The 22,735-nt window shown below is 37.2% G+C and overlaps 1 protein-coding gene across 6 annotated transcripts in view; it reads right to left on the bottom strand.

Annotated features, from left to right (window-relative positions):
* Window positions 1-22,735, bottom strand: part of AGTR1 (angiotensin II receptor type 1) — a 47,353-nt gene that overhangs the window by 15,682 nt on the left and 8,936 nt on the right. The window contains exon 2 of one of the 6 annotated variants that reach the window (XR_008530115.1): window positions 22,047-22,656. The exons of the other annotated variants lie outside the window; for them this stretch is intronic. The gene's annotated coding sequence lies outside the window, so the exon portion shown is untranslated. Of the gene's footprint in view, window positions 1-22,046; window positions 22,657-22,735 lie in introns of those variants that run through there. 6 annotated transcript variants of the gene reach the window in all.

Raw genomic sequence — 22,735 nt, 5'->3', positions numbered from 1 at the left:
ATTTTATCATGATGGTTTTTTCATGCATTATATTCATATCTTCCCTGAGAAACCACAGACCCCCTCAAAAGATAAAAATACTGTCAGGTAACTTTCAAATATCTTAGACAATGTTGGATACTTAGAAGGAATTCTGAAATTGTGAGTTAGCTAAATATCTATTGTGTCAGATCATTCTAGAAATTACCCTCTCTAACCATTTTCCAGAACTCCAGTACTCTGTACAAGAACACTGGAAGGGAGAATGTGAGCTTACAAGGTCTTTAAGGGATTTGATGGCTGCTATAGCGGTCCCAAGGTCGCCTCTGGAGGGAGGAAGCCACCATGTCTGAAGTCAAACCCTGCCCTCTGGTGGCATTACCACCATTGGACTCTGACTGAGCCCCAAAAGTCAATCTGCAGTCAGGGCATCAAGTGGTTTTGCAATATTTGAATGTAAATTCAACTTTGCATTTACATTAAGCTTTTCTCCCCCACTCTGCAGATCAACACATTAAATGTAGCCTGTCATTAAGGCCCTTGGTACAATTAAGCCAAGTAGAGCAAAGTGAGAAACAGGATAAACATTCCTAGTTACAAATGATAATTTCTGCAAGTTTCATAAGCAGAGTTCCAGTTACTTAGTTTGAGTCCCTGTTACTTGCCCCCCTGTATCTAACTGCCTTACCTATCCATAAAGACATTAAATAGTGGTTTTTGTAGCCAAAGAACATATCTGGAAAAAGGGGCTCTAAAGGAGCAATAGTAGAATTGTATAACCAAAATTTGAATTGTTTATTGGTTCCTGTGGTATTTCCCTATGTTTTTAAAGACTAGTTCTAGAAGAAAAGCACTTTTGTGTTTGAGATAGCAACTAAATTTGAGGAAATTATCCTTCCCGCTTTTCCTCATTAGAACTCTCCTCTTACTAGGAAAACACCACTGTACTTCTTATCACAGAGAACAGCCTTTTCTGTATACTGATGCCAAGTGGGTAACATTTTACTGAGGCATTGAAGTTGTGATATGCAACTCCATGGGAGACAAACAAGGTCATTTAGAAGGTCTTTTCATTTCAAAAGATGTAGGCAGCCTTTCCTGAATAACTGGGGTAAAAGAGAAATAAAGAAAAAAGCCCATCAAGTACAAATATAAGCCATCAGAGGGAACCACTCAGAATTAAGAGTGAAAGATATGGTGAATACTAATGTCAAATCTCAATATATAAAATCAAAAGCAATGAGTAAGAAAGTAACATGCTTTAAGAAGTCAAAGAGTAGAAATAAGTTGATTGCAGGATTTATCAGGGGAAAAATGACTTAGAACAAACACTAGTCTAGAGCTTGGGGTGAAGGACTTGAGCTTTTTCTTTGTCTCTCTAGAAACTGAGACCTTAGGCAAATCATTACACCTTCTGTGAACTCTGATTTGACAAACAGGAGTGACACTCACAGCTTCTACCTTGCCCTTAGAAGAATGTTGTGCGATTACATGTTTAAAATAATTTCATTAAAAGATAGCATATTATACCCATTCAATATGAATAGACTAGAAACAATAAAAACAAGTTTAATACATGGCTGAAGTGGAAAGCTAATCTGTATATTAAGAAGTGCATATTTTGTACTTAGAATCTTAAATGGGAGGATTAATTTAATCAGTGTTAGCAAAGTCTTTTGGCAGGTAGGCAAGCATTATAGGAAACTAACCATAAGTTCTGAAGTCACAAAGATCAATTAAGATCTTGGCTCCACCTCTCACTAATCTTATAATTGGCTAATCTATTTACCATCTTTGAGCATTAGTCTCCTTACCTTAAAATGGGTTAAAACTTATTGTATACTGTTGACATGAGGCTAAATAAAACAAGGGGAAAAAAAGATTGACATATATTAAATACTCAGTAATCTAATATCTAGTATTACTGTTATTTATTACTGCCATTATAGATATTCTCAATATTTATTCATATGTCCCCATACAAATACTAAGTTAATTACACCATTATTTTACTCTCTTTATGTGTCACATGGCCAAGAAACAGATGTTAAAGAGTGATGTTAAGAGTCCTGTCAGTATGGTGCTATATTGTGCTATTAATCCCATAAAGCAATGTAAAAAGGATCTATGAAGGATATGCTTTTAAGCAGTGAAAGTATGAACATTGAAAGCATAGATGATTTGAAGATTAAATTGGGGGAGGAAAAAATATCACACTACAGGCTTTTGGTTGGTGAATCATACTTCAACTAATTAAATGGCAAAAATTTCCTTCAAAATGCTGGATTCCCAGAATAAAAAATTTTGCCAACAGCTCTGCCAGTATTCATATAAGTCTCTTCCTTGAATTATCTGAGTTAACATGTATTAATTGTTGTTCTTTAATATGATTTTGTAAGATTCACTTTGTAATAATTATACAACATTGTATTGTTTCTGGTAATAACATTTTTGGTATTATTTTATTACCATAAAAATAATAGAAAAACAAATTAGACTAAATAGAGCAGGCAGATTTGTGAAGTTCATTAGAACTTTGTGAGAATAACATAATATGCTAATAATTTTGAATATCATGAAATTAAGAGGTTCCAATTCACAGAAAATATGGTTTATAAATCAGTCTATTTCAGTAGTCATAGTATACATGTCAACGATCAGCTTAAAGCTATTCTCTAGATAAATTACATGGTGGTTTTATGTTATACCAACAAATTATAATGTTCTGTTTACATAGAAAGTCATTCTGCAACTGTGGGCTTTCACTTTAGGTTTGGAAAATACCTTCTTAAAGTGGATCAGAAAGGCATACAAATTTCTGCCATAGAAAGAAATATAGGGGTCAAGTTTATTGCTTTTCTTTAGCAAATTATAGGAATATATATGTATGCCCTTTGCCCTGTAAACATACACTATTTACTATACTGCAAATGGTATTTTGGTTATCTGGTTATCCCTGCAAAGTCTATTTTAACCTATAATAGAGTTGAACTATTATTCTGTACAGGATTTTGCTTTTACTGAAACAACTTATGTCAGAGATTCATAACATCTTACTGCTGGAGTGGTCCCTAGAAATTACACGCTCCAGGGTTCACATATTCAAATATGCATAGGGGCCGGGAGTGGCAGGGATGGGTGACGCAGGCACGGTGGTGGACGGAGGGCCCTTCCCCTTTCTCAGAGGAAGTGGGGGTGGGCAGCATCCCTCCCCGGCTACAGCCAGTTGTGGCAACTGTGATCAGGGAAAGATAAAGGCTGATTTCAAATTTTATGTGGAATATCTTATTTTAAAATGCTTTCAACTAATACACTTGAAAATAAAAAATTTTTAAAAAGGAACACTTGAACTAAACAGAACCCTTCCACAGATCAGATCTGGTTCAAGAGTTGCTAATTTACAACGTAGGATATAGGCCAACCATCTATTTTCACAACTGAGAAGAGTCTAAGCTCCAGCAAGATGCTGCAGACCTGCGCTGTAATGTTTTCATACTACACTAAATACTTGTGGTGGATCTCGGTAGACATCCCCTCCTTCCATTACAACAACAATCCACAGAGGAGTTGGAGGTAGTGGGCAAACAGAGGTGTGATGGGTAGTGGCCACTATCCACCCTGGCTCTCTCGCAGCGGGGCTGCCCCTCCTGGGTGTGCACGAGACTGAGCACATCCAGAATGGCAGTCTGGATGTCATCTCTCTGCTTCACTGTCTCTGCCAGCACCTTAGTTTTCTCTTTTCATTTTCTGTATTGTTACAGTCACCACTATGCCTTTTAGAGTTGTTGCTGCATTTCACTAAAGTGTATCTCCCTGCGGGTGAAGATAGCACAGAAACTGTGATAGTTGAGGATTCTTGCATGTTATTTTAACATTTATTCAAAAATATTATCTAGTACCCAGAAGTTTTGCTAAAGTGAAAGGGGCTGATGCTATTTCTCAGAACTGCACTGACCCAGGGCTTCTGATCATATAACTAGTGATGAGGTTAAATTTTAAAATAAGTTTAGTAATTGCTAGAAGATACTTATTTTTGAAAGCTTCACTATCAAGTAAAATGTTTTTAAAGTGAACTGTATATGCTCTAACCATGAGATTATCTATACATTTGTCTCAGAAGCCTACATTTATGTTTTTATACTAACATATTTCCAAAATTCATTCACTGAAGGCTTAGGAACACACAAAAGAAATACATAAAAAGAATATATCTGTTATTGATTAGGAGAATACATTGACTGAGGGAGTTTCACAGGATTAATTCCAGATGAATATGGAATGTTTCTGATGAACACTAATATTTGGCTAGCATACATTAACATGTCTTGGGATTCTAGCCCTAATAAAACTTCCTGGACAAGTAAGTTGACTTTCTGGAACGAAAAGTAGTTTAATTCTCACGAGTATAGTTTGAATTCTGTAAAACAAAAAACAAACGAACAAAAAATGTACATTTTGGTTAACTGCTTGGTTAGCTGGAAGAACACAGTTCATGATTTTACACATAGTACCTTGGATGGGAAGGGTGGGGAGCTAGCTGCAAATGTACTCATTTCCATTTTAATTTTATATAAAGAGATAAAACTTTAGGCCTTCTCAAATTAGAGTAGTTTCTCTTTATCCACAGTTTCAATTTCTGTGTTTCAGTTACCCATGGTCAACTGTGGTCTGAAAATACTAAATTTCTTCAACCACTCACCTCATCTGCTCCTAGCATTCAACCACTGACATCGTCATGGCTTGGTGAGCCAGCATCACTTGAAGCAGATGATCCTCCTTCCGACATGCTCTCAGGTCAATATTAGCCTAACACCACGTCACAATGCCTGTGTCATTCACCTCACTTCATCTCACCACATAGGCATTTTGTCATCTTACATTATCACTTGAAGAAGAATGAGCATAGCACAAGACATTTTGAAAGAGAGACACCACATTCACATAACTGCTAAAATTGTTCTATTTTGTTATTAGTTATTATTGTTAATCTGTTACTGTGCTTAGTTTATAAATTAAACTTCATCATAGGTATTTAAGTATAGAAAAAAACATATATAGGATCTGGTACTATCCACAATTTCAGGCATCCACTTGAGGGTGGTGGAATGTATCTTCTGTGGATAAGGGGGGGCTACTGTATAGAGTTTTAATGGCGAGACAGAAAACAAAGATGGCAAATGGTGATCTAGTAACATTAACTTTCTTGTAACTCAGAAAGAGCCATGCCGAGGACGGCTAGCAGCTCCTTTCCTAAGCTCCCTTTATGCTAGACAGACGGAATGTGACTCCATGAAAGGTGGTGGAGTCTGCTCTGTGAGCCGGAGACAAGCCAGGGGGTTTGGACCAAAGTGAGCCAGAAAGGGCCCCCAGGGTGCCCTGGAAAACGCTGTTATTTTCAGCTAGTGACCTCCTTCCGCCCTCTTAAGGGACGCGTTCACCTAGGACTTTTAGGATTAAGCAGGTATTAGGCTGCTGGGATCAAACTCGGGATCCAGGGAAGAATATTGTGGAAGGGACATGGTCTTGGTATCTGAAGTACTGATGAGAGCTTTCATCTCAGACGTTGTTGTTTTCATCTCTAGAAATTCAATTTTAGTCTTTTTTATGTCCTCCATGTCCCTACTTAACATGTTCAAACTTTCCTCTAGCTTTTTGAACCTATGGATACAGTTATAATTACCCTTGATGTCCATGTGTATTAATTCTACCATCTGTGTCATTACTGGGTCTGTTTCCATTGATTTTTTTTTCTTTTTATTTACGGATGGTCCTTTCCTGGCATTTTGCATGCCTGGTAGTGTTTCAATGGATGCTAAACACTGAATTTTGCCTTGTTTGGTATTGGATGTTTCTGTATTCCTATAAAAACTCCTCAACTTTGTTCTGGGAAGCACTTACCTGCAGTTTATTCCCTTTCGATCTGGCTTTTATTTTAGGCTTTGTTAGCTGGGACCAAGGCAGCATTTAGTCTAGGGCTGATATTTTCCCATTCCTGAGGCAAAACTCTTCAAAGTATACTATCTGATGCCCATAATTATGAGGTTTTGCACTCTGGCTGGTGGGAATAGGAACTCATTTCTGGCTCTGCATGATCCCTGGAGATTGTTCCTTCTGATCCTTTTGGGTGATTACTCACAGACATGCAGTGAAACACCAGGGGTTCCTTTGCAGGTCTCTGGGCTTTTTCTTAGTCAAGCTCTCCACTCTGGTACTCTGCCCTGTGGACTCTCGCTCCTTGCCTCTCTGGGCTCCCAGCTCCATCTTCTCAACCCAGGGAGATGCTGGAGCTCCTTCTTGGATTCTCCTTCCCTGTGCTGTGCTGGAAACGCCTTCTAGTGAGTGAGCTGGGTAAGCACAGGGCTCATCCCATCCCTCACAGGTCATTGCTTTTTGCTGTCTGATGTCTATTGCCTTGAAAATCATTGTTTCAGATGTTCCTATTGTCTGTCTGTCTATCTATCTCCTTTTTTTTTTTTAGTTGTTATTTTAGGTGAGAAGGAAATCCTTGTTACTCTGTCGTGGCTGGCTGGAAGCCGAGTCTCTGGGTTTGATTTTTGACCCTACATCTTGTGTGCTATTTGATTTTGGAAGAATTAGTCAGCCTCATTCTCTTCTTTGCCCATATATGAAGTTGAGATAATACAATGATTAATCGGTGGGATCATATAGGGAAGAGAATGTCATAGTCCGTGAGATTAGGCAAAGGAGTGTTCATATACTGAGAGGGGACTTGGAAAAGAACAAAAACAAAACACTTGAGTGGGATGAACCTCTCTCCCTAGCAGGAATCACCTGAGCCCTTTTTTCTTGCTACAACAGGGATACTTGTCTTAGCTTTTGCCCTCGTCCGAAGTAACGACCCTGCCCTTTACATTGTGAACCTGCTGGTAAAGGGACTATGGACCAAAAGGCAGCTTTTCTCCTTCCAGAATCATGGAGCACAAACCAAAATTACCTGAAACATTCTGCCAAAGCTACACCACCACACAACTGTGGTACAATCAACAGAGTCTATGTGATTTACAGTTTAAAAAAATCAAACTTTTTTCTTATTTGTACCTTATTTAAAAATAGGTAATTATTTTCACCAAATTCCTGTGAAGCAGACTGCACAGAACTATTAATTGAGAACATCTACCCACCATTATAAATATATGGAACTTATTAGCTTATAATCAGTATATTAACATTTGAATATAGTGATTTTTTTAAGGAAAGGATATATTTCTTCTGACATTTTAAAATTACAACTTACTAAAGTAGTAACCAGAGTGAGGAAATAATAAAATTGTATGGCTTTTTTATTGAATGTTTATTTAGGCCAAACCAGTATGAGGCAGCTAAATTAATTACTTTTATACTGTTAAGTACTATATATAGTTAATTATTTCATCTAAGTTGTGTCTGAGCCAAACCTGTGAATTACTGTTCATGCAGGGCAATGATGATAATTTATGTACTCCCTCCATCCTACGGCTTCTTAATATATTATTTTTGATCTGAAACTAGACGTTAAAAGTTTGTAAGAGGCTCTTAAAGGCTACCCCATGACATAAGTTCTAAAATTATGTATTTATTTCAAACTTAAGGTTGACAGCATGCTAGGATAGGAAGTTATTTAGATGATGGAGTTACAATAGATTTTGCCTGAAAAATTTATTTTCCCATGCTTTACTCCGATCTGTTGACTCTTAGGGTTTCAGCTTGTGCTTTTTATTCTGTCAGATTTTACAATGTGGATGTTACTGTGGGCCCTTGGTAGGTTTTCCACATGCACAAAACCACATCTTACCCACTCTCCCCCTATGACATTTAATTGAGGTAACAAGTGCTCATGACCTCAAGTGCCCATGATCTCAAATGCTTGGAGAAGTGCTCACAACCACCAGGAACTCACCAAGCTAAGCAGATGACACTAATATAAAGAACAACTTTACATAATTTGAATAACAGGTTCCCAGAGATATTTGGACACAGTCAGGTGAAAGAGAACTTCAAAAGTTTTATAAATTCAGAAATTATATTTTAATAGATGCCATTAAAACAAAAACAAAAAGATGAAGAGATCAGTAAACACCGGAAGCATAATTAACAAAATAAACAGGTGTTAAGAGTCTCCCAGCTACTCTCCTTGTGGTCGAGCAGGAGCAGCATCCGCGCCCCTGGGAGCTTCCCTGCAGAGCAATCTCAGGCCCCACCCCACACCTCCTGAGTCAGGACCTGCATTTCAACAACATTCTCCACGTGATGTGTATACTCATTCAAGTTTGCAAAGCGGTAGTCTAGAGGGACAGTTAGTAATCCCTGAAGCTTGCACAGGGGTCTAAGTGTTTGTCCCTTGTGTAGACTGGAGAGCCACCCCAATCGCTGAGCCCCCTCCAGTGGAGGAAGGGTCCCAGTGAGGCAAAACTGTGTACCAAGAAAATTAAATCTATTTCACATGACACAAATATCTGTCAGCTCCATTCACATAATAAATGAACTGGGTGTTCATCTTTTAGAGGGAGCTCAATACAGATACAGATTTCTTGCTGGGACTTCAGTGGGAAGGTCTTTGCTTCTTTTAGAAGAATCAAGGAGCATTAAAAAAGGTTGGGATGAGCTCCACCTTCCCTTGAACCACATTCTCTTTGTTTGTATGAAATGTGTGAATTTTGCAATGTGAGTAATGTTAACGAACAACTGTTTTTTCTCCTTAAAATGCAGGCACTTGCCTCACAATTTCCTTTACTTGCAGAGGCTTTAAAACTGTTCAGCCACTAGAGGTCTGTATTACCTATTTAAAAGCATCACACCCATCAGGCTGAGAGTTTCAGCTCTCAATTTCAACACCTATTTCTATGTTTTAAGATTGAAAATCTTTTAAAGACACAACACCGCAGAATAAAAATCTCAACATTTCAGGAAATGGAGGAGAAGAACTAGTATGTGGAAGAAAAGGGGCCACATAGTAAACCTGACAAGCTCAGGGGAGGCCTGCAGCGGCAGCCTTACAGACTCAGAGACCTAAAGTAACGCAAAGGATGATCTGAAGTGAACACTTATTAACTAAAAGCCCTCCGTGGAAGATAGTCCCGTCCTAGGCCCGTATCTTTCCCTAACAAAGGTCAATCTTTACCTTAACTGAGCCTGTCTGTTTTCTTTTTGCATCCAAGATAACATACCTTTGGAATGTCAAGATCATTTCCTTTTTCCAGACCTCTCAGGGCACAATCTTCCACCAGAGCAGAGACCACGGGAGCCCCTCATTGTTATCTTGTTCTCCTGCAGATCATCTCTACGTGCTGTTAATGTTCATTGTTAACTATGGTACACCCACCAATGTAAAAGAAGTTACGTATCTCTCCATTTTACTTTTTATCCAATCCCAGAGATTTCCTTGCTTTGCTTGCTCCTGCCTCCCTGATCTATTACCAGTGGATTTCATGTAACCCCCTTATTTCTACTCCTTTGATTGTAATGTATAAAATAAGGTGTTAAACTGCCATTCTTTGAAGAAGGATTTCTCAATCCATTGAGAGTTTGCTTCCTGGCTCAAATAAACTCACAAAAATTATCTACAAGTTTGAATATTTCTTACACATTGACAAATGGGGATATTTCCATTTGAAAGGGGACTGAGTCTCCACTACTATTGCTGGGCGCAACTTCATACTCTGAAACTCAGAAATCAATGTCCAGTCACAATTAGAGGAACAAAACTTATTTTCTGCAAAATAGTTTTACCCAATGTATTTTAAGATCTCTATGTTTTAACTTTAATTTTTAAAGCATTTATTTTCCTATTGCAACGACAAAGTTAATTTAATTCTCAGCTTAGTTCATTTAAAACACCAATTTTACAACCTTTATGAATGTTTTTAACTAAGATTTTCTTTTATTGGTCATCAAAGATTAGATTAAAAATTAATGTTCTCTCAGGCTTGCTTTATAAGGCTCTGCTGAAATTTTATAAACGAATGCATGAGCCTGGGCTTGCCTGGTTAAAGCTGTAATAGAAATGATGGTTGCTGGCGGCATTCACAGGTCTCAGGCCCCCCGAGTTTTCACTGTGTTCCATGTTCGCACCGGCATTTTCACTAGAGTAGCCCATTTGGCTTGGCCCTCTGCCAGCAATAGTGCAGACTCGGAGCTCTCCAGAAATGTAAACATGAGGTGTTCCATTTACTGGACACCTGATTAATAATGATGAAACCTTTCTTTCCGTAGCCTTATAGAGCAGGATTCCTAAAACACTGCACACTCATAAATTCAGATATTTAAATGCAATGGTTGAAAATATTACAGACATAAAAGCTGTAATTTACTGAGTATTGCACCAGGGGTTTGGGATTCTGATGCTAGATTTTCAGATTCTAATTATGACTGCATTTGGAGTTAAGTGGCTACATTTGTTGCCAGGCAAGGTGTAAGCTAAGAGGCTCCCTTCTTTTAAAAGGCATGATTGCATAATGTTTCTGGCCTATAATGCCTCCAGAAACATAAGCAGGTCTAGTGTGGCTTCTCTCTCAGTCTGTCACTTTATTAAAACACAACAATTTGCAAGTGTTATTTAGCAGATCAGCTGGGTTCACTTCAAAGGCTAATATTTAACAGAGGAGAAAATAACCCATCCCTATCCTTTTGAAAAGTGTTTCTGATGTATTCACAGGCAAATTACCTAATGTTTTATATAGAACTCAAATCTAGGATTTCAGATAATTTTAGTAATGTCTTAACCCTGCTTGTCTACATAATCCAAATGATCAATTCTACAGCAGAAGGAAACTGATTCCCAGTGTAATAATTTGTACCACTGACCACATTATTTAAAGCAGTTAAGTTTTCTTCATTTCCTGTTGCATTTCTGAGTATGGTTGGTGGCATATGAATTAATAATTTTCTTACTGAAGTGTGACAGAAAAATATCTGCTTTACCCAGTCCTGAATGTACCTTTCACAGCTCCTGGTCCTCTATTATTAAAAATAAGTATAGCTTATACTTGCATCCAATATCAGTATAAAACTATCATTAAATATTAATAGTGTTCACTTATATACATATGTATATGTAAGAAATAATAACTAATAGTATAGCACTTAATGAAAAACAGCAACAGGAAGATCCTAGGCTCTGGAGAATTTGATGGGTTACATCTGGGAAAGTAATGGTCGCATCTAGGGTATTGGAGTCAATCTCACATTCTATTTTGGGACATGGCATTGGTTAGCGATGTGGCCCCACAGACTCTGTCTGTGAAAAAATGAAGCCGACAAGAGAACCTAGCCTGTAGGGTTTTTGTTTGTTTGTTTTTGTTTTTATGGTGGATTAAGTAAGAAAAGGCAGATGAAGTAACTGACCCAGTGCTTGACCTAGTAAATGTCCACTTAATGTTATGATTTTCTCTGATCCTTTCTGTCTATACTTATAAAATAACAATATAATACAATGACAATAATCAGAGTTGCCTCTAAGTGTTATTGCAAAAAGTAAATAAGATTATGCGTATGAAACCGTTCCTGGCACTGGTTTCTTCCTAAACTTGTGTCCCCAACTTTTCACCCATAAGACTAGACCCAAAGGTGGGAGAGTTTCAAGGACGACTCATTCCTGGATTTGAGATTATTTATTTATTTATTATCGAGTGAGAAGATTTTCTATTTACTTTAAGTCTCATTTCTTTCTTTCTGATCTGGATGATGACTTAAATCTGTGACTCTACTAGATTAAGAAGATAAAATATTGCATTGAAATAAGAGTCAACTAGAGAGAAATTATTTTCAGTATAGTTAAAAAATTGAAGTTAACAATCTGTTCAACCTCAGGAAAGTGAAAGAAATAACATGATTGTGCTTAAAATGCTATTTTCAACCCTTTCATTAACCCTGGCAATTGTTTTCCCTGTATAGTATCTCTTTTCTGGAGAGATTTCTGTGGGAGAGAGATTTGAAGGAAGCTGTGACTGGCTTTTCACTCAGGATGGAACACTGACTCAATTTCAGTCATTATTTTAACTAACTTGTCTTTCCAATACTACAGAGATTTAGAATTAAAATTGCTGTATTTTGCACTGAGCACCAAAGAGAACAAAGACCAGCTACTGACATATAACTAAAAAGGTTTTGCTTGGAGGAGAAGCACTAGACTTGGCAGCTTGGCCTTTATGCAGCAATTTCCAAGGGCGCCCTGGAGTTACAAGAGGTACATGCTTCCTGAAATTAGAAGCACTTGCCTGGATAGAAGTCCACATCAATTCAAACTAACTCTCATGTTTCTGTGTGAGAAAAAGAAAACCTCTCATTTAATGTTATCTATTGCAAATTCTCAAAATGTTCTAACTCCTTGCAAGGTTGACTTTATGGGATGTCAGTGATATGAGGGGTACTGGGAAATAAACTCCTGTCTAGTTACAAATAAATAACTGTATCATCAACTAGCCATTTGACCTGGAATTATACCAGAAGTTCTTTTGCGGTCATGTTTCAGTTTATTTATTTTATTTATTTTTATTTTTTAAAATACCCAAGGATGTGGGTTTTTTTTTTTTTTAATTGATTTTAAAGAGGGAGGAAGAAAGAGAGAGAGAGAGAGACTCATGTGAGAAACATCAACCAGGTGCCTCCTGTATGCGCAATAACCAGGGATCAAACCTGCAACCTAAGTATGTGCCCTGACCAGGGATCAAACCTGCGAACTTTTGGTATATGGGGCAATGCTTCAACTACCTGAGCCACCCAGCCAGGGCTCATGTTTCAGTTTAAAAGCCAGCCACACACTGACAATTAAGGACTGAATGCCATTCTTTCTGTCAACTCAGCACAATCTGGTTTCTAGGAGCCTTCTTATATCACCACCTCTTTAGTGGAAATCAAACCAGCATTTCCACTAAAACTCTCCACATGTGCAAAAGAAATGTACAAAAATGTTTACTGTAGCATGTTTACCAGCCACTGAGTATTTTTTTTTTCCAGAATAAAGAAACTTGCATTTTTTGCCCCCTGTTCATGATTACTACTCGTTTGTTACTTTCAGTAAAGTCTCTAATGGAGGCCTGTAAAGCAGTTAAAAAACTGGCCCATTTGGAGGAAGCATGACATCACAGATGGCTGTCTTTGCCTTGGCCCCATCTGCTAGAAATAGTAACTATGGCCTTTGCCTAAGCTGGTAGGAGAGGAGCTTAGAAAATCAAATCATCGGGAGAGAAACTATTAGTCTTCATTTTCTTGTTTCCGACCTGCAAGTACAAATTGTTAAATATGCCTGTTACCTAATCCTCATTAGGAAATCCTGAAGAATAGAAGGACAGGAAAAAACAGAAAGCATGGGGATTGTGAGAAAACACCAACACTAAAAAAATAACACACAGGATTGTTCCTTCTCAGACTATCTTATATGTTTAGAGTTGGCTGAATTTGGAATTTTCCATTAAATAATTTTATTCCTGTTATATGTGGATGAAGGCCACACGTACAATCCCAACTTTGTCTAAGAATTATTAAAATTAATATAATGGCAGCATCATGCACCCCTAACTTTTTGAGTTTTATTTCAAGGCCCAGAGACATGGGATTCCAGGTTAGTGATAGGCAAAGTGTTTTTGAAATATACCAAAGTCACTAAACAAATCAGTTGGGTGTTAAGGAGAAACTGACATCATATAAGGGTTTCTAATGATTAGAGTTGGAGTTATAGCCACAGAACTTGCAAGAGGGTCTCGCAAGATTGAGTCAGAGACCTTACTTTAAAATCTCTAATTCTGGAAGCATTTCACAATATTTCAAAGTATTTTAAGTTTTTAAACCATTTAGATTTTAAAATTCCATTTGTTTTCCCTCTTCCAGTACCCATTCTAAATGTCCCTAGTTTCTCTACCTGTTTATTCATCCCCTTCAATAACTGATCACTCTCATCCATTCTTTTTCTGTGTTTGTGTGGTTCCTAAGGATACTGGCCTATCTGCTGTGCCTTGAATATTCTGGGCACAGTACTGCCTCAGGGCCTTTGCCTTTGTTCTACCCTCTGCCTACAGCGATCTTCCCCCAGAGTCCATAGGTTCCCTCCTTCTTGCTAAGGAGGCTTTCTCTAAACACCCCTTTAAAACTGCCCCTCCCCATCACTGCTTCTGCATTATATTTCCACCCTCCACGCCATCCAATATATTGTCCTGAATATTTTACTTGACTGTTTCTCTGTCTGTGTGCACTAGAACCTAAGTTCTGAGACACGGTTTTTTGTCTGCTTTGCTTACACTTTGTCCTCGGTGCTGAGCACAGCAACTGGCACATAGGTGTCTAACAAAAATGCTTACTGAAACACAGCAGAATCTGTTGCGAACTGCAGCTCTAAAAAGGAATAATTTGTATTTAATATAATTCTCATTCAGGATTCTTACTCTCATGACATTTCTTTCATATTCCTATTTTAGAGTAAAAGAAACTAGGATTACCCCACATCCTTTCAATAACAAACTTCTAGGTCACAAAGTTGCAAACTGAAGTGTTATGAGGATTTGGGCAGGTAAATAAAAGTGTGAATCACCCAGCATAAGGCATTAGGGAATGCTAGGATCTGTGATAAGTAGGAAGTTCATATACAACCCTAAAGAATTCAGATGAAAAACAAAATTTAAATCACAGGCCTGTTGAAAGAAAACCTGTGTACCTGTGGTTTCAAAAGCCCAGTTCAGCTGTCAGTTTGTGGCCAATAGGACCGTGAAGACATTTTCTAAGTCACAATTTTTTTTCTACCTCTTTTCAACTATTTACTCAGGCTTGGGTATATGTGCATTGACTCCACAGAAATATTCAGCTGATCAAATCTAATTACATTTGCTTTCCAACTAAATTGTATATCACCCTCCCCTCTTGTGAGAGATATGGCCCCTCTTGGGTCCTCAGCATCTGATTATTGCAAACCTAATTAATTTGCGACATTTCATTAATAAAGTTAACTAAAACTAATTATACATATTGAATAAAAGTTTCCTGTGAAATGAATTATTCTATTTAGCTTAAGGGTTTTTAATTGTTAGAATGAATTGCTGAGGAGAATGGCAGAATTACTTTCTCTTGGGATGTTCAGCTATATAGATATATAAATTCAACCCATATGGATGGATGGATGATGACACCACAGAAACTTAAAAAAAAATTGATTCAATACAAAAGTTAAAGATATCAAAACATGTTCCTAAGGAGATAAAAATCACAAAATTGGTTACATAGATCTCTTCATTTTAAGATGTCAAATTAGGCCTGTTAAATTTGTCACATCTTAAGAAAGCTAAAATAAGTTTTTTAATTTATTGACATTTATTGATTTATTCACAGTATAATTTTTCTTTTACTTAATTGGTGCATATTCCATTTCTCATTCTTTAATTCAGATGGTATGTTTTGTCTAATTTATTCATCTAATTAACTCTAAATTCTAGCAGAAATGCAGGAAGAACTACTATTACTTTAGTTGTCTCAAAACAAGCTGAAGCAGCTTGGGCTAAAACTTTCCACAAGGCCATTTCCAATGCTCCCTTTTTGTTCAGTTGTGTATAGATAAACATGCTTATAGATAAACGTGCTCTATGTGAAATGAAGACTAGCATTCATTGATGGTTCAGAGCTGAATAAAAAGATAGCTAGCCCATTCGTGTTACATATATCATAGGAGAAAGTGTGGTAATCAGTGACTCTAATTTGCATTGCTTTCACACTGCCAAAGCAGGCTGGACTTCTCCCGTTGCGTTGTTAAGGAAGACACTCAGTTGTCTTATCGTTCTGCTCTGCATCCTGACCCCACCCGAGGAACCAAGAGGCAGCAAAACACCCACGTTTTTCTTGCTCTTTGACCTCGGAGCATCACTGAGGAGCCAAGGTTCAGTCTCCAGGTCAAGAGATAGCCTTTAGTTTCTGCCTGGTTTTATCTACAGCAGCTGTTTGCTTTCTTTGGTGGCCCATACTATGTGCACAAGTATTTTGGCTTTGCCTGGCTGAGAGGAGGAGGAAGGCTGCTCCTGACTGGAGGTTAGACTCATGGTATGATACTGTTCTGTTGTCCCAGGGCCCCCTGGCTGAGTGTAGCAGTTGTTTAAATTTTGGAAAGGTGCCAAAGACCTAGTTCTAGTTAACAGGTTATCTTCTGCCAGGTATGCACTTTATTATTACCTTTCTAAGATATCCTAGACCTTTCTGGTATTTAAAAAATTACTCCTAAATGTCCAAATCTTCTTAAGCATTTTAAAGAGAATGACTGACTAGTTGATGGGAAAGGATGACAACACTTTTTGCACTAGTCAAGTTCTTTCTGCCAACAAAGCAGAGCCTCTAAATTTAGAAGCTAATTCTCTGAGCTCTTTTAATTGTTAAAAATATTAACAATAATATAATTTAAATTAGTCTCTTACATAATTATGTGCTAAACATATCTACCTATATTATTCAAACCTAGGAACAATGTTTATATATAATAGTAGGCTATCTGGAGTACACTCTATGAAATATATATATAAATAAACTTACATATATATAATTTTGTTTATTGAAAAAAAATTCCACAAATTGGTAATGTTTATTATGCCTTTTTTTCATTGGTAAGACTCTAAGATTCGTATTTGACAACTACAAATTGGGTTCAAACTTATATTAATGATTTCATTGATAGTTTTAAATGTGTAAATGGAATATTGGCTGAATATTTATATACCTTTCTCACAGACAGTTATATAGCTATTTCAAATCCTTGATGCTTCAATAACTCAAAGACATATTTGTTTCTAGTTTTGTGCCTTGTGCCGCATACAACTATTAGTCCAGGAGCCAAATGTAATTGAACTAGTAGGTATAAGTGACTGGAAAGTAATTGGGACTGACTAATAATGGGATCATATTAGTGGAAAATGGTGATGGAGAACTTAAGAATAGATTATAATAGGAAATAATTGTATTAATTAATATTGAAAACAAACTACTGTTAGTTGTGATATACATACTTTGGAAATAAAAAAAGAAGAAATAAGTGGTCTGAGATTTATTCTGCTTAGTGCTCAAATTGCCTAAAAAACATAAGTCAGCTTTAGCCACTACAATTGAGACATATCTATAATTGTAGGAAAATAATATTTTACAAAAAATAAATAGAAGGAAAGAAACATTGGCTTTTGAAAATGATCCTACATCTTTTTTAGTGTTTCTTACTCGGAGATGTCAGTGATAAAGGTAAAAAAAGCCAATAGCCATACATTAGATCAATATAATTGTGTATACCTCTTTTCACAAGTTTTAAGAAAACATCCATTGACTTTAGAGAAATATATATTTTTTATCTTTTAAAGTAAGATTTATTGAAGTATAATCTATATATATTAATATTCACCCTTTTAAGGTATATAGTTTGATGAGTTTTGATAAATGCATCCAACTGTGTAATGATCACTACTGTCAATATATAGAATATTTTTATCACCCCTCAAAAATTTCCCTCCTGCCAACCCCACTCCTTGTCAGTCATTGATTGATTTCTGTCCCAACAGCTTTGCCTTTTCCAGACTGTCATATAAATGGAATAACACAGTATGTATTCGGTCTGCTTCTTTCACTCGGTGTCATCCTAGTTTGCTCCTTTTTATTGCTGAGTAGCATTTTATTGTATGGATGGAGCACAGTTTCTTTTTCTATTTCCCTGTTGGTGGATGTTTGTATTGTTCCTAGTTTTTTGTAATTATGAAAGAAGCTGCTATAAACATTCACGTTCAGGTCTTTGTGCAAACATGTATTTTCCTGTTTCCTAGGTAAATACCTGAAAATAAGGAAGGTGGGTTAATAAGCATTAATTTAAGTTTCTAAGAAATTACTGAACTGTTCCCTTAGTTGGCTGTACCTGCGGAAGTCTTTTAAGAAGCTAGAACTATACCAAAGTGTATGTAGGCAAAGGAACCTGAATCTCATTGAGCACAGATTTATTTTTATTTTATATCCAATTTTAATAGGTTTAGTTAGTAGATTTTTTTAAAGCCCACAATGGATTAGAAACAGTGAGCTAGAAGGCCTTAGGGATAGGTGTTAGCAATTGGAAGCAGCCAAAAATGATATTCACTGATATGACTGTACTTACTGATTAAAAACAAAAGGCAGGAGCCTAGAGGGCTGAAATTTTTCTATATGGGCCCAGCACGCTTCTGCTGCGCAACTCTGCTTCTATATGATAGGTTCTATTTGACAAGCTCCCAAACATATAGGTATAATAGAATGACCTGGGGGTAGTTTAAAAGTTTCAGAGCCCAGGCTACACCCCCTAAAGAATAAATCACAAATCTGGGGGAAAGCACAGATACCAATATTACTTTTAAAGCTCTTTGGATGATGTCAGTATGTAGACAAGTTTGGAACCACATCCTGGAAGCAAACAAAGATGAAATAAAAGAAACATGGACTTGGAGCCAGAGGACCTGGAACTGCATGCATGGCTCTGGGTAAGCCCCAGCTGTTCTGGCTTCAGGGCTGTCTTCTCTATAATCAGAGCTTGCAGGTGGGTGAACTCCAACATGCTTCTACATTAAAACTAGATGGTTCTAGATATCATTAGACTGATAACAGTCATGCTTAGGAGACTCCATTTCCCAAGAAATGGCCAGCTCTATTCTGAAAGGTTTATTTAAGAGACTTCTTGAAAATAATTTTGTTCTCATGATGACATTTTTATTCTGTATATTTAAACAGTTATATTTGTTTTCTCTTAAATGGTACTGATGTACATTTCTAAAAACAGTTCAAGCATATGGAGTTTTTTGATTACTGAGGGTAACTTCTTTTGATAAGCCTGATTAAAAAAATAAAAACCTTCTAGTACTTCTCAAAAAGAATTCTTTGTATAGCAGTTGTGAAACTTTTCAGCTAATTTTAGAACTGGTCTAAGGAGCTAAGGCATCTAAGTTATATTTTCAAAATGCTGCTCCATTTGCCCAATGTATAGGAGATATGGACTCCTGAAGGGGTTTCAAAGCTGAGCAGGTTCCTTACAGGTAAGAGTTTTGAATGTGCTCATCTTTGTACACCAATGCCATCGTTGCTGATTGGGTTGTGAGAAGATTCGATATTGAAGACCCTTAGGTGTCATTTCAGGAAATACTTAATTTCCTGTATTTGCATATGCACATAAACAGGAAAAAGGGGGCCTGCGTGAACGATATAACCAGATACCCTACCACTCTGAAAACTAGAATGAAAAAATGATTTTAAATTTTGAAATAAATTTAAGACAGCATACAACCTTCTTACTAACAGAAGTCTGCTGCTTTATTAATAAATTTGTTTGTAGGACTGTCCAAAAGAACTTTCTCTGATGATAGAAATATTTCTATCTGTGTAGTCCACTGTGTAGCCACTAACTACATGTGTCTATTGAGCACCTGAAATGTGGCTAATATTGGGTTGGCCAAAAAGTCCGTTTAGTTTTTTCTGCAAAATAAAGACACATTTTTCATTTTCACCAATAACTTTATTGTTTGAATGTTCTGAGTATGTAGGCTGTTTCCTCCTATTGGCTTCTACTGGGTAGGAGCCAGGGGTGCTGTTAAACATCTTCCAATGCATAAGACAGCCCTGCTGCAAAGAATTATTTAGTCAAAATGTCGATAGTACCAGGAAACTTCACAAACCACTTCTGGCATAGTCAATCAGTCACAGAACCTTCTCCATACACTACACAAATCTTCTTTTGTGTTTCAGTTGTGTTTTTACCTTTCTTGAAGTAATAAAGCATAATACGCTGAAAATAATGCGTATTTTCTTCCATCTTCAATACTAAAATGGCTGCACAAAAATTCACTAATTCTGATGTTTTTAAAAAATGCATACTGATATGATAGCTGTCACAATACAATCTAACAAAATTGTTTTGAATGAAGTTAAAGACAACAAAGCACCCCTAGAACCATGGCATAGAAAAAACTAAACAAACTTTTAGCCAAACCAATACATCTTAGGAACTAAATTCTTAATTTCATTTAATTATAGTCAACTCATATTTAAATTGAAATAGCCATATGTAGCAAACAAATGACAACCATATTGGACAGTGCCGGTCTACAGATTTTACGTTACTGAAGATGGCCTTGATTCTTTAACTGTCCTAATCAGGTTTTCCCCATTTTCATAAGTAGATTTCAACCTAAATTCTTTTGGTTCTATAAAACAAGGTTTGAAATGCTATTTACACATTACTGGTTTAAATCAATAAGAGATCAGAGTTCTGTAGTCATTTAAAGGGACATTACAAGCTTCAAAAGGTTCTCCTGAAAATAGTTTTTGTATTTCAATATAATGTCCACGGATTGGGATGGGGTTTTGGAGATTATCTAACAGGAAACCGAAGGCAAAGTTGGTAGGTAGAGGCAGAACTGGTATAGCATCAATCTTTTAATAAACAAAAAACAACTTAGCTCCGACCAGTGTGGCTCAGTTGGTTAGGCGTCATCTTGCAAAGTGAAAGGTTACGGGTCAGGGCACGTGCCTGGGTTGCAGGTTTCATCCAGGTTGGGGCACATAAAAGAGGCAATCAAGCAATGTTTCTCTTTCATGAGGATGTTTATCTCCTTGTTCTTCTCCCTCCCTTTACCGTTTTCTAAAAATAATTAAATAAATACATAAAATCTTTTTAAAAAACCTTAGAATTAACTATGTTTGCTTATTCATCTGAACCTCAAAGTTGGAAAAAGTTTAAAATTTTACATAATGTTTTCTTTGGTGTTTTGTTGTTTGTAAGCAAAATGTCAGAGTTATTTTGGAAGTTTTGTTATAAATGTGTGGGTGTTAGAAGTTGAGGACTTCCAAAATGTAGGAGAAAGGTAGACAGTCCAAGGATCATTTCTGGCAGGAAGCCACACGTTATTGTCCAGCTTCTTCCACTGCAAGGCTGGCAGACTACTATGGATTAAAACCACCTACCATTCATTCTCCTAGCAGGTAAAATAAAGCTTCTTGTCTTAGTGTCTTCCTAAGTAGGACATATATTTTAAGTACTTTTTCCAGAACTGATGTTTTTTTGCTAAAAACATGGATAGTCCAGCTTCCTAGGTTTAACTACACCTAAAAAAAAACCCAGAAAAACAACCAAAAACAAAACCTTCTAAAGATTTACAGTGACAGAACTCTGTGGAATGTTACTATTTTTATCTCTAAGATTAAAGCAGTACTAAATAGTTTCCTAACACCACTGCGGAGTACTCTTCAGTGTTTCCTACTTGCCAATTGAGCAAATCATCGAGCACCTCAACATTTGTCTACTCACCCACCAGATATCTTCTACTTTGATAAAATGCAATCATATATATTCAGAAGGGGGAAACTACTCTTTTCATTTTCCCTGGAGGGATTAAGGATTAGGGAGTATCTCCCCTGTTATTTTGGGCTTTTTAAAAAATCCTCACTCCAGAATATGTTCTTTGATTTTTAGGGAGAAGGAGGGAAGAAAGGGTGGGGAGTGGAGAGGGAGGAAAAGGGAGAGGCAGAGAGAAGGGGGGAAAAGGGGGGGGGAGAGAGAGAGACAGACAGACAGACAGACGTTGATCAGTTGACTTCTGCAAACCAAGCTCCCTGACTAGGGATCAAACCCACAACTTAAATTATGTGTCCTGACCAGAAATGGAATCCACAACCTATCTTGCCAGCAGCGTAAATTCAGGAGGTTTTTATTTATTGTTATGAAGCCCATGTGACAGGAGCCGGACCTACAAGGAGTCATGGCTGCCCTTTCACTTCCTCAGTACAATGTCCTGTTGCACGACTCCATGGCCTCATGCCTCCAAGGGGTTAGACTGCACGGGGATTAAAGGTGCCTCTGTCTCCAGTTTCATAGTGCCGTTCTTCCTATATCTTAATGGAGTCAGGGAGAGGTTTGTAAGAACGAGAATGAGCCATGTGGTTTCCAGAAGGTGAGCAGGTCAAGTTTTAAGGTTTTTGAGCTTCTGGAAGTAAGTGGTGGGGAAAATCTCTTCCTCACGGCTGTGAGAGAGTACATTATTCTCCTCTGGGGTCTTCTGAAGCCCTGTACTGTGCAGCAGGGAGAGCACTGCTCAGAGCCATCACCCACGCCACAGGGACGCCCTTGTCAAAGGGCCTGCAAATCTCTCGCATGGTTTAACATCCATTAATACATGGATATCTTGGTAATTCTGACACTATTTACATTTAAACTCCTATACATATATGTGTTCTTAAGCTGTATATTGGAAGGGATGGGGTAGGACTGGAATTTCCTTCTCAGCTTCCTCTTTCTGTCCCTGGACAAGGGCACATGTGGCTTCTTGTGCTACCTCCACTGTTGACACATTATAAGAGACTCCTGACAGATACAGTGCTGCAGGTATAAGGCCTTTACCTGGGTGCAGAGCTTCTGGAACAGTGTCAGTAACTTATTTAGATAAAAACCCAGACATTTTAGACCAATTTATGATGTATCAATTCTGGAAAGAAAAAGATCGGTGTGATTCACTGAATATGGTTAGCTTTTTATTTTTTTAATTTACAGAGTAAGCATTAACATTACATCTTATGGGTGATTTTGGAGGGAATGAAATCATCTGGTCCCCATCAAGGACATAGTTTTCCTTGTATAGAGTCAGGCTGCACTAAAGGGCTATGCTGTCAGGGCATCTCATTCTCCTCTGCTCCTGGTTAATGCCTTCCCCTACACGCAGTAGAAACACACTAGAGAAGAAGAAATAAAATATTGTTGGGTAAAATAGTGTAATTTTATTTTTAGGCATTTCAGTAGACATAACTACTA

The sequence above is a fragment of the Pteronotus mesoamericanus genome, unplaced genomic scaffold (genome assembly GCF_021234165.1).
Source record: "Pteronotus mesoamericanus isolate MK-2021 breed Mesoamerican mustached bat unplaced genomic scaffold, CSHL_Meso_final contig_82, whole genome shotgun sequence".
Classification (NCBI taxonomy): Eukaryota; Metazoa; Chordata; class Mammalia; order Chiroptera; family Mormoopidae; genus Pteronotus; species Pteronotus mesoamericanus.
The sequence above is the reverse complement of the archived record's forward strand: the minus strand, read 5'-3'. Positions and strand labels throughout refer to the sequence as shown.